Genomic DNA, 13,714 nt, shown 5'->3' with positions numbered 1-13,714 from the left:
AATGAGACTGACTCATTGCTTATGACTAAGTTTAGTACATTTCCTTTGAAAAAGATAATCCTACAGTTAATCCTAATACATTGCAAATATTCCATAATATTCATTTATATAGTCATGGGTGAATGATGGCAATGTATTTCCCTCATGTATATATTTTGTCCTTCTTAGTAAAAGAAACACACGGAAAGCAGAATTCACTGAGCAATCATTTAGGATAATTTTTTTGTGTGTGTGCACAAATAAAAGAGGCTGAAGCAGTGACTGTGCTACTGATGGTCCTGAAGAACGGCTAGAAGGAAACCAGGGGCCATTAGTGTTGCTGGTTGATGAAGAGTCTAAGGCCACTAAAATAGTGTCTTGGCCTTTATTTCCTTATTCAGGCCTTATTATTTCCTGCCTTACACTCCAGGAGAAGGGCAGGACTGGGTGTGGGTGTGGGAAGATCTGCTGATCTGGGCCAGAAAAGCAATGAGAACCCAGGCAGTGGCACTGTTCATATCCAGCCAAGAAGACATTGGTGCAGCTGGGATTTGGCTCTGTTCAAAGGGTCTGTGACTAAAGTATAACATAGGACAACTGCATTCATTTAAAAATTTTAGGCTAACCTGTATAGCATGGATTTTTTTTTTTCAGAAGCTGGAAAAACCTATGCTTTTAGATTCTTATTCTCTACATCCAAGCATGCAGAAAGGAAACAGTAAGTCAGGCCAAACATACTTTACAGTTTGTATCCTGTTGGCTGCCTGCATACAAAAAGCAGACTGAGCTAGATAGGAGAAAGGTCAAAACAATGGTAAAGGGAATGGCAAGAAAAAAAGTGAGCAAGGTAGTAGAAAGAACTTTTAAATCAGTTATCAAAAGAAAAGAAAAGAGAAGAAACACAGGGAGAGAAAAGACCAGGAGTCTACTTTTAAATAATGCCTGGAAGTATCTGAAATCAGCAAAAAAAACAAAACAAAACAAAACAAAACAAAAAAAACCCTAGAAAATTCAAAGCTAATTTTAATATCTTTTCCACTCAAGCCCTATTTAAAGTGTTCCAAGCCTGTGATACAGCTGGGGAGAAGCAGAAAGATGATGCTTAATGCTTGCCCCCAGCTTCATGCCTATTTCCACTTTAATCCAGTCTGTTAACGTTCTGCATGGTGTTTATTTTGATAGAGAAAGGTATGTAAACACACTGAATGTAGGAAGGCATAGCTGGTGATGTTCCAGCTTTGAAGATGTGGCAGGTAACATGGCAGCAGAGTACCCTGGCTAGCACATTCCAGTACTGTCAGCTAACCAAGGCTCAGTACTGGAAAGAGACCCTACAGAGAATATTTTTTTCTGTTAATGGGCACAATTGTTGCAATTTCACACAACACTTCAATCTTGCATGGCAGTGCAATTTCCATCCCACATTCAATACCTGACCTTTTAAAATACACATTTGCAGAATTAAATTTGCTTTAGCAAGTTTTTAAAAGTCCAACAAATGGGTGGAAACATGGTTTGGTTTGGTTTAGGCTGTGAATTGCTTCCCTTTTCCACTTGGTTTTTCCCACATGTACCTGTCCTAGTTTAGGAAATGTGTTGAGGGCAGGGAAGCAGGTGGGGTTTGGAGGCAGGAATAGGGAAGAGGGATTTATCTACAGTATCTGGAATGTCTTTTCTTAGGATGAAATCTCCTTGGGGAGTAGCCATAGCATTTCACATTCCAATTGACCTGTATTTACTGTAATAATCTGTGTTCAATTATCTTACTCATTTCTACCACATTTACTTCTACCAAGAAAGATTTGAGGAGATTGTAATTAAAACCAATACAATGAATAGGATAATAAAATTAATAGGTAAAATTGAAAGCCATATAGTGCAAGCAAAGGAAATACACCATTAATTATATTCAGATCTTTATAGTAACCAAAACAAACAAAAGAAATCTAAACATGTATTTATTGAGTGAGTTCTCACAGTTGTGTCCAGCTCTGTGTTAGAGCACAGAAAAGCAGGCACATTAATGCATAATGATGTCTAATTGTAGCATCTTTGGTGGTGTTGGGGCTCAGAACACAACTCACTGCAAGCTCCGCCTCCCGGGTTCACGCCATTCTCCTGTCTCAGCCTCCCGAGTAGCTGGGATTACAGGCGCCCGCCTCGTCGCCCGGCTAGTTTTTTGTATTTTTTAGTAGAGACGGGGTTTCACTGTGTTAGCCAGGATGGTCTCGATCTCCTGACCTCGTGATCCGCCCGTCTCGGCCTCCCAAAGTGCTGGGATTACAGGCTTGAGCCACCGCGCCCGGCCGCCGAGTACTTTTAACCAAAGGAGGTTGGAAGGCCTTAGAAGCAACCTTAGAACCAAGGTTTTTCTGACCTTTCCCATCATCCTGTCTTCCATCCTTCTTTCTCCCTTGAAGCAAGTCATGGAAACTAGAATTTATCTTCCGTAAGGTGGATCATAGAAAATGGAACCATTCTCCCCAAAGCAAGTAATAAAACCCAGGACTATTACTCTAACCTCCTCCTGTCTTTCTGTGTAGGAGTTGGCCATAAAGAAATACCCTGGCCTGCTTTATCTTACTGTATGTAGGTCATAAGACCCTTGTTCCAGAGGGGTCCCGTCCCATACCTGGGAGGAAGGAATGCTACACAGAGAGGCCAAGAAGCATCTGAACAGACAGGCCTTGCTAGGTCTCCCCTTCTGTCTCTTACCATTGGATCCTACCTTTTTGTCCAATCACATTTGTTCATGGCTGTCCATTTTTCATTGTGCCTAAGCATAAAAATAGTCTTCCCTGGGTCTTCATTTCTGACTCTGATGTCACATAAAACCTTGAAATAAATTTGTTATGCTTTTTTCTTGCTAACCTATCTTTTGTTAGAGGAGTGTTGACTGTGACCCTTATGATGGATGAGAAGACAATTTACTGTGGAGAAAATTTGGTGATAATTAGCTTTATTCCGACTATAGTCAGCTATGGTACTTAAAATATACATTAAGCAAATGTCATATATAAGGATTTATAGACTATTTGTGAACACATCTGGGGACAGGTATGTCACCATATGTCATTGAGGAGGCTGACTCCAGGTCAAAATTCTACCAGTGATCTTTCTGTCCCGACCACAGGCGATTACAAAGGCTTTATGTGGCAGGCCTCATGGGGGAAGCTGTCCTTCCCACACCACAATTGGTGCATGGTCTGAAGGCAGTTGCAATCAAGGACACAGTGCCTCCCAGACTGGCCATGCTCCTATGCATTTCTACATTCCTAGTTTAAACACCTCCTTTCAGAGGTCTCCTTATCAAGACACTTGTCTCCATTGTGACACTGTGACTCAATATTCAGTACTTTTCCACTCCTTGTCCCCAACTCATCTCCCATTCCTAAGGCAGTCAGTGAATCCCCCATTCTGGGTTGATCCATCTGATGATCCCCCTGGAGCTGTTCTGTGGGGAAAATGGAACACGAGGGAGCTGGTGTTTTGTCCTGTTGGCCTCTTGCTTATACAATTGCAGTCAGTGAACAAAAGCTTAATGGTTACTTTCAGCTTGGCGTGTTGTCTTAATTGGCCACATGAACACCTGTCAGCTCGCACTGTCCAACTCAGTTCCTGACGGTAATTAGATATCAAACTTTGGAACAGAGACAAAATTTACACTTCTTATTGTGGGTGAATGGATATTCATCCATAAAAATCAGGCAGCTTCTCTGAATTCTAGAGTTCCTCTGCTATCAAGGAGACTTGAAAGTCATCATTGTTTCATGTACAGGACACAGAACAACAACAACAAAAAAAGTCAGAGATCCTGGGTTCCAATGTAATTGAACCTTGTGTAGTTTGGATATAAACCCATTGTCCAAATTTGCTTGGTTTTTGTTTTCTTGATTGTAAAGAGAAGAACTCTGGATGCGTTGATGTCTAAGATGCCTTTTATTCTGGTTTTATGAAGAGAGTGCTCATCTGGGTCCTCACCTGAGTCCTCGTCTCTTCACTTTTGGATACAGGTTAGAGTATCTATCCAGACTTAACTACGATGTGGGAGCAATGGAGTGGGGAGGTTGAGGCTGGTATGGTTTGAATGTGTGTCTTCTGCAAAATTTATGTGGAAACTTACTCTTCATTGTGATAGTAATATAAGGAGGGGCTTTTTGGGAAATGATTATGTCTTGAGGGTTTTGTCCTCATGAATGGATTAGTGACTTATGTAAGGGCTGGAGGGAACTAATTTAGGTTTCCCCTTTTGCCTTTCTGTTCCTCCGCCATGTGAGGACACAGCATTTGTCCCCTCCCAAGGTGCAACAACAAGGTGCCATCTTAGAAGGAGAGATTGGACCCTCACCAGACACAGACTATGCCGGTGCCTCCATCTTGGACTTCCAGCCTCTAGAACTGTGAGAAATAAGTTTCTGTTGTTTATAAATGCCCATTCTAAAGTGTTTTGTTATAGCAACACAAAAAAGCTAAGACAAAGACCCACAGCATAATCCTTAGTGCCTTCAGGAACAATTGCCCTAGTCATGGGTCATCTAGTGGGAAGCTGTAGGTCTCAGGTAAAAATTTGGTTTGTCTCTAATATGAGCACAGGAGTAATTTGGCCTGGGAATTATAATACTTTATGCTATTTCCCAGAGGAGACAAGCCCGTGGTTCAGTTCTAGGGCAGTGGTCCCCAACCTTTTTGGCCGCAGGGTCCAGTTTTGTGGAAGACAATTTTTCTAGGCATCGGGGTGGGGTGGTTTTGGGATGATTCAAGTGCATTAAATTTATTGTGCACTTTATTTCCATTATTATTATATTGTTTCCATTATTTTTATATTGTAATTTTATATTCCATTATTATTATATTGTAATATATAATGAAATAATTATACAACTCACCATAATGTAGACTTAGTAGGAGGCTTGAGTTTGTTTTCCTGCAACTAGATGATCTGATCTGGGACTAATGGGAGACTGATCATCAGGGATTAGATTCTTACAAGGAGACCACAACCTAGATACTTTGCATGCACAGTGCACAGTAGGATTCATGTTCCTATGAGAATCTAATGCCACTGCTGAACGGACAGGGGGCAGAGCTCAGGTGGTAATGCAAGCAATGGGGAGTGGCTATAAATATTGATGATGCCTTGCTTGCTCTCCCACCACTTACCTCCTGCTGTGTGGCCCAGTTCCTAACAGGCCATGGACCAGTACTGGTCCATGGCCTGGGGTTTGGGAGCCCTGTTTTAGGGCATTCTAACGTTTCCAGACTCTTGGTAAATGAATACTTTTCTCTATATATGGAATAGGGGCTTACCTCTAGAATAACCTATTCTAGGGAATTGGCAAATACCTCTATAAATACCCTGTTATCTTAGTATTTACTACATATGTAGATTTTGAACAAACACAGGTGTTATGGATTGAATTGTTTCCCTGCTTCCTAAATTCATAAGTTGAGTCCTAACCTCTAATGTGACTATATTTGGAGGTGGGGCCTTTACTAGTGTAATTAAGTTTATATGAAGTCATGAGGGTAGGGTCCTAATCCCATAGGGCTAGTGTCCTTAATGGAGAGGAAGAGACATCAGAGATCTCTCTTTCCATGCATTATAGAGGAAGGTCCATGTGAGGACACACTGAGCAGGTGGTTGTCTGTAAGCCAGGCAGAGAGGCCTCCCTAGGAACTGACCCTATTGGCATCTTGATGTTGAACTTCTAGCCTTCAAAATTGTGAGATAATAAATTTCTTTTGTTTAAACTACTTAATCTGTGGTGTTTTATGGCAGCCTGAATAGACTAATATAACAGGGGAAAATAATCTGTACAAAATGCATTGTCTAAATATGAAGGAACAAAAAATCTGGCATGGCATTGAACAATTGATGGGATGTAAGAAGAGAATAACCATTTGGCTTTGACTTTGGAAAAAGTTCATTCAAGCAGTATGCGATATTGACCTATGATTATGTTTCACTCTTTGTGGGCCCTAGTATGTCAATTATTCTGCTAAGAATAGTATTTCCTGAATCATCATATTTTAAATATTCATAATTGTTTTCAGCTTTGGCCTTTAGAAAAACTTTAGGACGTTTATTTGTAATAATTACATGTATGTACCTATGTGTAAGTCTACATAAAATAAAAATATTATAAACATTAATAGTGTAAGACTTAAAGGTAGAGCTAATAAACTGGAAGGTGGTAGAGGGGAAATTTTGGAGCAAAATGTAGGGAACTAATTGCTCAGTTTATAAATTGGAGCACTGAGAATACTATCTGAAGTAGATACAAAAAATAGAAGATTAAGAGTTCTTTAAAGTTACAAAGATTACCAGTGGTGTAACCACTCAACAAGTTCTTCCTGCCTGCTGCACAAAGACCACACTATTGCAGTAAAGAAAGTTTAATTGACCTGAGGCCAGCCATGCCATGCAGAAGACAGAGTTATTACTCAAATCAATCTCCCTGAAAATTTAGAGACTGGAGTTTTTTAAGGATAATTTGGTAGGTAGGGGGCCTGGGAGTGGAGAGTATTGATTGGTTGGGTCAGAGATGAAATCGTAGTGAGTCAAAGCTGTCCCCTTGCACTGAGTCAGCTCCTGGGTGGGGACCACAAGATCAGATGAGCCATTTTCATCAATCTTGGTGATGCCAGAGTCTGAAAAATAACTTGAGCACCAATCTTAGGTTTTCTAATAGTGTTATTATCCCTAGGAACAATTGAGGAGGTTTTGAATCTTGTGACTTCTAGCTGCATGATTCCTAAACCATGATTTCTAATATTATAGCTAATTTATTAGTCCTACAAAGGCAGCCTGGTCCCCAGGCAAGAAGAGGGCTTGTTTCAGGAAAGGGGTGTTATCATCTTTGTTTCAAAGTTAAACTATAAATTAAGTTCCTCCCAAAGTGAGTTTGGCCTACACCCAGGAATGAACAAGGACACCTTGGAAGTTAGAAACAGGATGGAGTTGGTTAGGTTAGATCTCTTTCACTGTCATAATTTTCTCGCTGTTAAAATTTCTGTAAAGGCAGTTTCAGTGGTAGAGCTAAAACTAAAAAATGATAACAAGTTTTTGGAGAAGAAGTAGCTAGTTAGTGAGCTAGATCCCTCCTTATTTACAAAGTAGGACCAATAGATACTCCAAAAGCTGACACATCAAGAAATAGAGTTGTAAGTATATTCTTTTGAATTGAAATCTCAAACAGTCATAAATAGGTGTTATTGAAGCCTCTGAAGAGAGCCGGTCCTCTTCCACATTCAGTTTCTGAACAAATCAAGGAATAAGGCAAGGAATAAGGTTGATAGAAGATTCAAATGTTTACTTTATTATTAATAAAATCTAAGTTCGAGAACATGACTTGCTGTGAGAGCTAAAAGGCATAATAAGTTCCTTTAGTAGAAGGAACTTTATCCAGGCAGTTATAAAAGTGCTGAACCAGGGCAGCCCTTCCCACATTTTGGGAAAAGCCTGCACCTGGAAAAGCAGCAAACATGTTCTCCCTCGGGGTGCCAGCTCCCAGGTGAAAGAAAGGAAGGAGCTGAGCCAGGAATGCACGGGTTTGGCTTTTTATTTTCCCTGAAGTTTGCTACTCAGATGAAGCCACATTTTAAAGTGAATTCCATTGTGGAATGGAGAGAGGCCAGGAATATCACATCTCCACGTGGAAGGAAACATTAAGACTAAGGAGTTTCCCCTTCCAACTTGCATGAGATGTGGGGTAGATAGGAGAATAATTTTACTTTTCATTTTATACCCCTTTGTCTCTTTATACCTGTGTGAAGCTTGTAATTATATTTTAAAAAAACTTGGAAGAATATGAATAGAAGGTGGGAGGTGAATGAAGGTTTACTGTGTGCCTTACCTTTTCTTTGGCTTATTTTTGTTCTTATTCTACCCCACTTTCATTCCCCCCAGAAATTTAGTTTGAACCAAATAAGAAAGGGAGATTATGAAAAGAGTAAAGAAAGGATTAAATGCCAGCCCAATACGGTAAGTCAGTTCTCCTAAATTTTATCTTCAAATGCGCATCGTCTCTAATGCAGCAGCCACATCTCAATCCACTCCTATAATGTTATTTTTATTTTGCCCACCAAGACTTAGGCCTGAGATGACATCTCAGCCACCTTGTCCTGTTTTTCGGATTCTCAATACCTTTTTCTTTTCTTCTATGTGAATCAGTTCTAACAAGAGAGAAAATTTGGGGAGGATCTTAGGGCTCCCCAGACTCCTGCAGGTTCCTCCAACAGCACTGAGTTGATGCCCATGACTCCTCATTCCCTTTACTCTCCCTATTCCATTGCACTGGAGAAAAATTTCTCCAACTCACTCTAAATATCCCTTCTTCTTCCATTTACCAGGTGATCAAGAACTTGGGATTCATGGTGTCTTGATCTGTGTGGTAGTTACACAGGTATATACATACGTGAAAATTTATTGAGTTGGATACTTAAGATGAGTGCCCTTTATTCCATTTACTATATGTGTATTACCCATCAATTAAAAAAAAAAAAAGCTAGCCTTTAATTTTTTGGCAGTTTCTACCTCTGCCTAAAACCAACACAAGAACAAGTGAGGCCTTTCCACTAACCTTTTATTCTGGCAACACCTTGAAAGTGGGGCTTTCAAACACTCCATAATCTACCAGTGCTTCTTAGTCTTTTAAATATTTCTTTTCCCCCAAACTTACTAAATATTTTCAGTGCACAATTAAATTTTATCTTCTCCAGACATTTCTAACTGTGACTGGAATCCAGAAAATCTAGAATCCAGAAAAAAAGATTGTTACATTTTGCTGCATTACAAAACAACAACAACAACTTCTGCATGGCAGAAACACCATGGGTAAAATAGAAATATGCATGAAAGGTAGATAAAAATGGAGAAAAGTATTCACAACCCAAATCACAGGCAAAGGGTTCTGCCCCCAATATAGAGTTCTAACCAGTTTATAAAGGAACAACAAGCCAATAGAAAAATGGGCAAGGGATATGAACAAACAATCCCATGAAATATAGGGCCCCAAATACATAAACAGATGCTTATCCCCACTCACAAGAAGATAAATGAAAGTGGAAACTACACTGAAATGTTATTTTTCAAGCTGTTGGACTGAATAAAATCCAAAGGTTACACACCACGTGGTGTTAGCAAGGCTAGAGGAAACAGACTCTACCATGCATTACTTGGGAAGGTACATTTTCTTGCTTTCGTAGGGGGCAGTTTAATAGTACCTATCAGTATTACAAATATGTATGCCTTTGATCCAGAAGTTCCATTCCTAGGAATTTAAGTGGCAAATACACTTTAGACAGGCAAAATTATGCTTATTCAAGGTAGCATCATTGTTTGTAATCGTAAAATATTATCAATTACTTAAATGTTTATGAAAGTGGTCTGGTTAAATAATGATACACATTTACAATAGAAAACTAGCCAATTACCAAAAAAAAGGGGAGGAAAGTTCTTTTTGTTTTAATATGAAAACCGTCTAAGTTTTTGTTGAGTGAAAAAAAAAGATTAGTAGAGCAATGTGCAAGGGTATGGTAATACTTGTGTAAAGAAGGACGGTAAAAGAGTATATGTGTATATCTATCTTAACCCATTTGTGCCTGAGGTTGCAATTTTTTTGAATTTTTGCAATCAGACCTATCAGACCTTGTCAATGACCTTGAGCAGTAGGATGTAAATATCTCCCACATGCTTAGTGTTCCAATAATGGAACACTAGGCATAAATGAGTTTTAACATGTGCAAAAATTACTCTGGAAGTATAATGAAGAAATGAAATAAAGGTATTGCCCATGGGGGTATAAGGGAAAGACATTTCATTTAATTTTTTAAAAAATATTTTAACTGTATGAATGTATTACCTATTCAAGACAAAAACAAACAAAAACTATCTTGACACTTGTAACCCTCCTTTGTGGCCCATAATGGCTGAAATATGTGCAGACTTATGTTAGGTTCTAACTGAATGAAGTCTGAGAGGAGTTGGTAGGTGAGTGGCAGGTAGCTGGAAAAACACTTGAGGAATCATAGACAATTTTGACAGGGCTTTACTCTCTCTCTGGGCACAAGTGAGCTATATGTACAGCATTAGCAGGGTAATTATACCTTTTACAGACAATAGTGACTCTGAGCCAACCACAAACCCACATGGGTGATCGATCACCTAATGCACCTCACATGGCATGGTTACCTAGTGTGGGGGGTTGTGCGCCTGTACTCCAAACCCGCTGAGTCATGCTTCGCTGGAAAGCAGCCTTGGCCTACTCCTGATTAAAGCACAACTTAGTTTATCACCAGAAAGACCAGCCTGGCCAACATGCTGAAACCCTGTCTCTACTAAAAATACAAAAATTATCTGGGTGTGATGGCACATGCCTGTAATCCCAGTTACTTGGGAGGCAGAGGCAGGAAAATCACTTGAACCCAGGAGGCGGAGGTTGCAGTGAGCTGAGATCGCACTGCTGCACTCCAGCCTGGGTGTCAGAGTGAGACTCTGTCTCAAAAAAACCAAAAGCAAATGCATCACGATAGATCATGCAATGCAAAAGCACTCAGCAAGCCCGCTGTATTTATTATTGTTTGTTTTTGAACTATGTAGTGGAAGGTGTGCTTTACAATTTTCTCCTCGCAAATACTTATTCCTTGACTTAACCCACTACCACAACGACAGCTATCACTCACTGATTCACCAAAAATTGGGTAATTATCTTCCTTTTAAAAATAATGTTTCTTAAATGTATTTATAGCTCACATCGATTTCAATGTTTAATATTAGAAGTGTTTTGGATCTTTATTTAGAAATTTGCTAATTTTTTTTTGACAAGAAATACGTTGTAGGAACTTATCTCTTGTTTACATCAACTAACCTATGGTAAAATTGGTTTTATTATACATAATTTCCCTTAAAATTGCAGTTTCCGAGAACCTATCAAAAACATTAAGTGAGAATTAACAGTACTACTATGGAATTAGTTCCAGGATATACGTTTAAAAAGGTAAAGTGGGTAAAATAATGTATAATGTGCTACCATGTATCTAAGGGAGGGCTATAATTACATATATACTTAAAACAAAAACAAAAACAAACAAACAAAAAAAAACAAGAGAATTCCCTCTGGCCAAGAGAATCAACTACAAAATTAAACAAAATGGTTACTAATGGAGAAGGAATAGAAATTGGTTGTCTTTAAATATAACTTGTTTTGAAGGTTTTTATTTTGGATTCTTGTATGTTTTATACAATTTTAAAATAAAAATTATATTAAAAAACAACTTCCGGCCAAGCACAGTGGCTCTTGCCTGTAATCCTAGCACTCTGGGAGGCTGAGTGTGCAGACTGCTTGAGCTCAGGAGTTTAAGACCAGCCTGGGCAATATGGCAAGACCTCATCTCTAGAAAAATACAGAGATTAGCCAGGCATGGTGGTGCATGCCTGTAGTCCCAGCTACTCTGGAGGCTGAGATGGGAGGATTGCTTGAGTCCAGGAGGCAGAGGTTGCAGTGAGCTGAGATTGCACCACTGCACTCCAGCCTGGGTGACAAAGTGAGACCCTGTCTCAAACACACACACACACACACACACACACACACACACACACACACAAACACAGAGAAATCCTAAAAATAGAAATTAAGAAAAAAAAATGAATCTAACTCTGTATCAAATTAGAAGCATAACCATATAGCAAGTAAGATTTTAAGTGTCTTACTAAGAGTCATCTGGTTATAATCTCTACAGGATATATTCTACAGGAAACTATAGAACAAGGAAACTGATTTCTTCGACAATGATGACAAAATTGTAAGAAAAATAAAACAGAGGTCGAGCACGGTGACTCACGCCTGTAATCCCAGCAGTTTGGGAGGCCAAGGAGGGTGGATCAGCTGCTGTAAGGAGTTCAAGACCAGCCTGGTCAACGTAGTGAAACCCCATGTCTACTAAAAATACAAAAATTAGTAGGGCGTGGTGGCAGTCGCCTGAAATTTCAGCTACTTGGACGGCTGAGGCAGGAGAATCGCTGGAACCCGGGAGGCGGAGGTTGCAGTGAGCCGAGATCACGCCATTGCACCCCAGCCTGGGTGACAAGAGTGAGACTCCATCTCAAAAAAAAAAAAAAAAGAAGAAAGAAAAAGAGAGCAAGAGCCATACACTTAAAGGGTCCAAGGAGGCATATCATTCTGTTGCAATATATGGACCATCCATATTTGGAGCCTGATACAAACAAACTCTATAACAATGAAACTGTCTAAAACAATTTTGGAAATCTGGATGTTAACTGAAAATTTGATGGTGTTAAGAAACTGCCATTAATTTTTTAGATGTGTTGATGTGCAAATGCATAACCTACTGAAAAGGACACAGTCCCTTGGAGATGTAAACTTCATTGGCATTTTGGAAAGTCTAAATTCTCTATGCTTTGAGAGTAAATTTGCTATGCTCAGTAAGAGGTGTAACCATTTGAGGCAAATAAACTTAATTCATTCCATTTAAGAAGCACAATTTAATTCAACTATCCTTTTAAAAGTGAGTTTTACTTGACTCTTGAATAAAATCTTAAAATCAAAGCTAGAAAATATTTATTTGTGTCTGTACATTTATGTGTACATGTCTGTGTTTGTATATTGTCTACATGGTATCAAATTGGCTTATAAACAAATGAGTGCTATAAATGAGTAAGCCCAACCATTTTCCAAGTTTGTATAACTTGAACAAATTTTTGCTAAATAAGACTAGTTCAATATTGTTGATTTAATAAAAACAACTACTTTCTGAGTTATCTGCCAAATACCATTATATTTAAGTTTCTTAAGTGAACACTTAATGTTCACAGATTATAAAAATGGCTAAAAGGAGTATATTTTGAAATGGTGACTAGCTTTGATAAATATCTCAGTTCCCATAAATAATCTAGGGAAACTGGTAAAAATTAATAGATTAGGTAACTGTAAATGAGATAAATGTCTGTAAATGGAGTTTTCCTGTAATTTAAAATCTTAAAGTTATGTTAAATTAAAATTAAATAATAGATGCTCATTAAATATCTGGGTCATTTCCAACTAAGATAAAAAATTATAAGAAAACATGTTTCTGAAAATTATAAAATGGTTCTCATTTATAAAATACTGAGATGTGACAGTTTAAAATTGCTTGCTAAAATGTAAGGTTACTAAGAGTTAAAAATTCTTTGTTTTTTTTTTTTTGGGTTCACTGCAACCTCCACCTCCTGGGTTCAAGCAATCCTCTTGCCTCAGTCTCCCCAGTAGCTGGAATTATAGGCATGCACTACCACACTGGGCTAATTTTTGTAATTTTAGTGGAGACGGGTTTCATCGTGCGGCCCAAGCTGGTCTCAAGCTTTTGGCCTCAAGGGAGCTGCCTGCCTCAGCCTCCCAAAGTGTTGAGATTACAGGCATGAGCCACTGCTCGGCCTGAAAATTCTGATTTTTATATAATTTCATATGCAAAATGTGGCCAGAAAAGTACGTTTTTTTTTTTTTGGAAAAATAATTATAAGATGGCATTAAAATGTGGGCTTTATTGAGAAAAAAATAATTTTATGTAATTTCGAGGTTATTTAAAGGTTGCTTCAAAATATGGATTTAGGAAAGAAATAGAAATAAGATAAAAAGAAACCAGTAATAGGAAAGAGAGATGTAAAGAAATTTATGGATATGACACTATACATTTGCTTAAAAAAGTGAAAAAGAGAGGAATAATTTTACAGGAAAATAAA

This window comes from Rhinopithecus bieti, unplaced genomic scaffold (genome assembly GCF_001698545.2).
Source record: "Rhinopithecus bieti isolate Rb0 unplaced genomic scaffold, ASM169854v2 scaffold_39317, whole genome shotgun sequence".
Taxonomy (NCBI): Eukaryota; Metazoa; Chordata; class Mammalia; order Primates; family Cercopithecidae; genus Rhinopithecus; species Rhinopithecus bieti.
The sequence above is the reverse complement of the archived record's forward strand: the minus strand, read 5'-3'. Positions refer to the sequence as shown.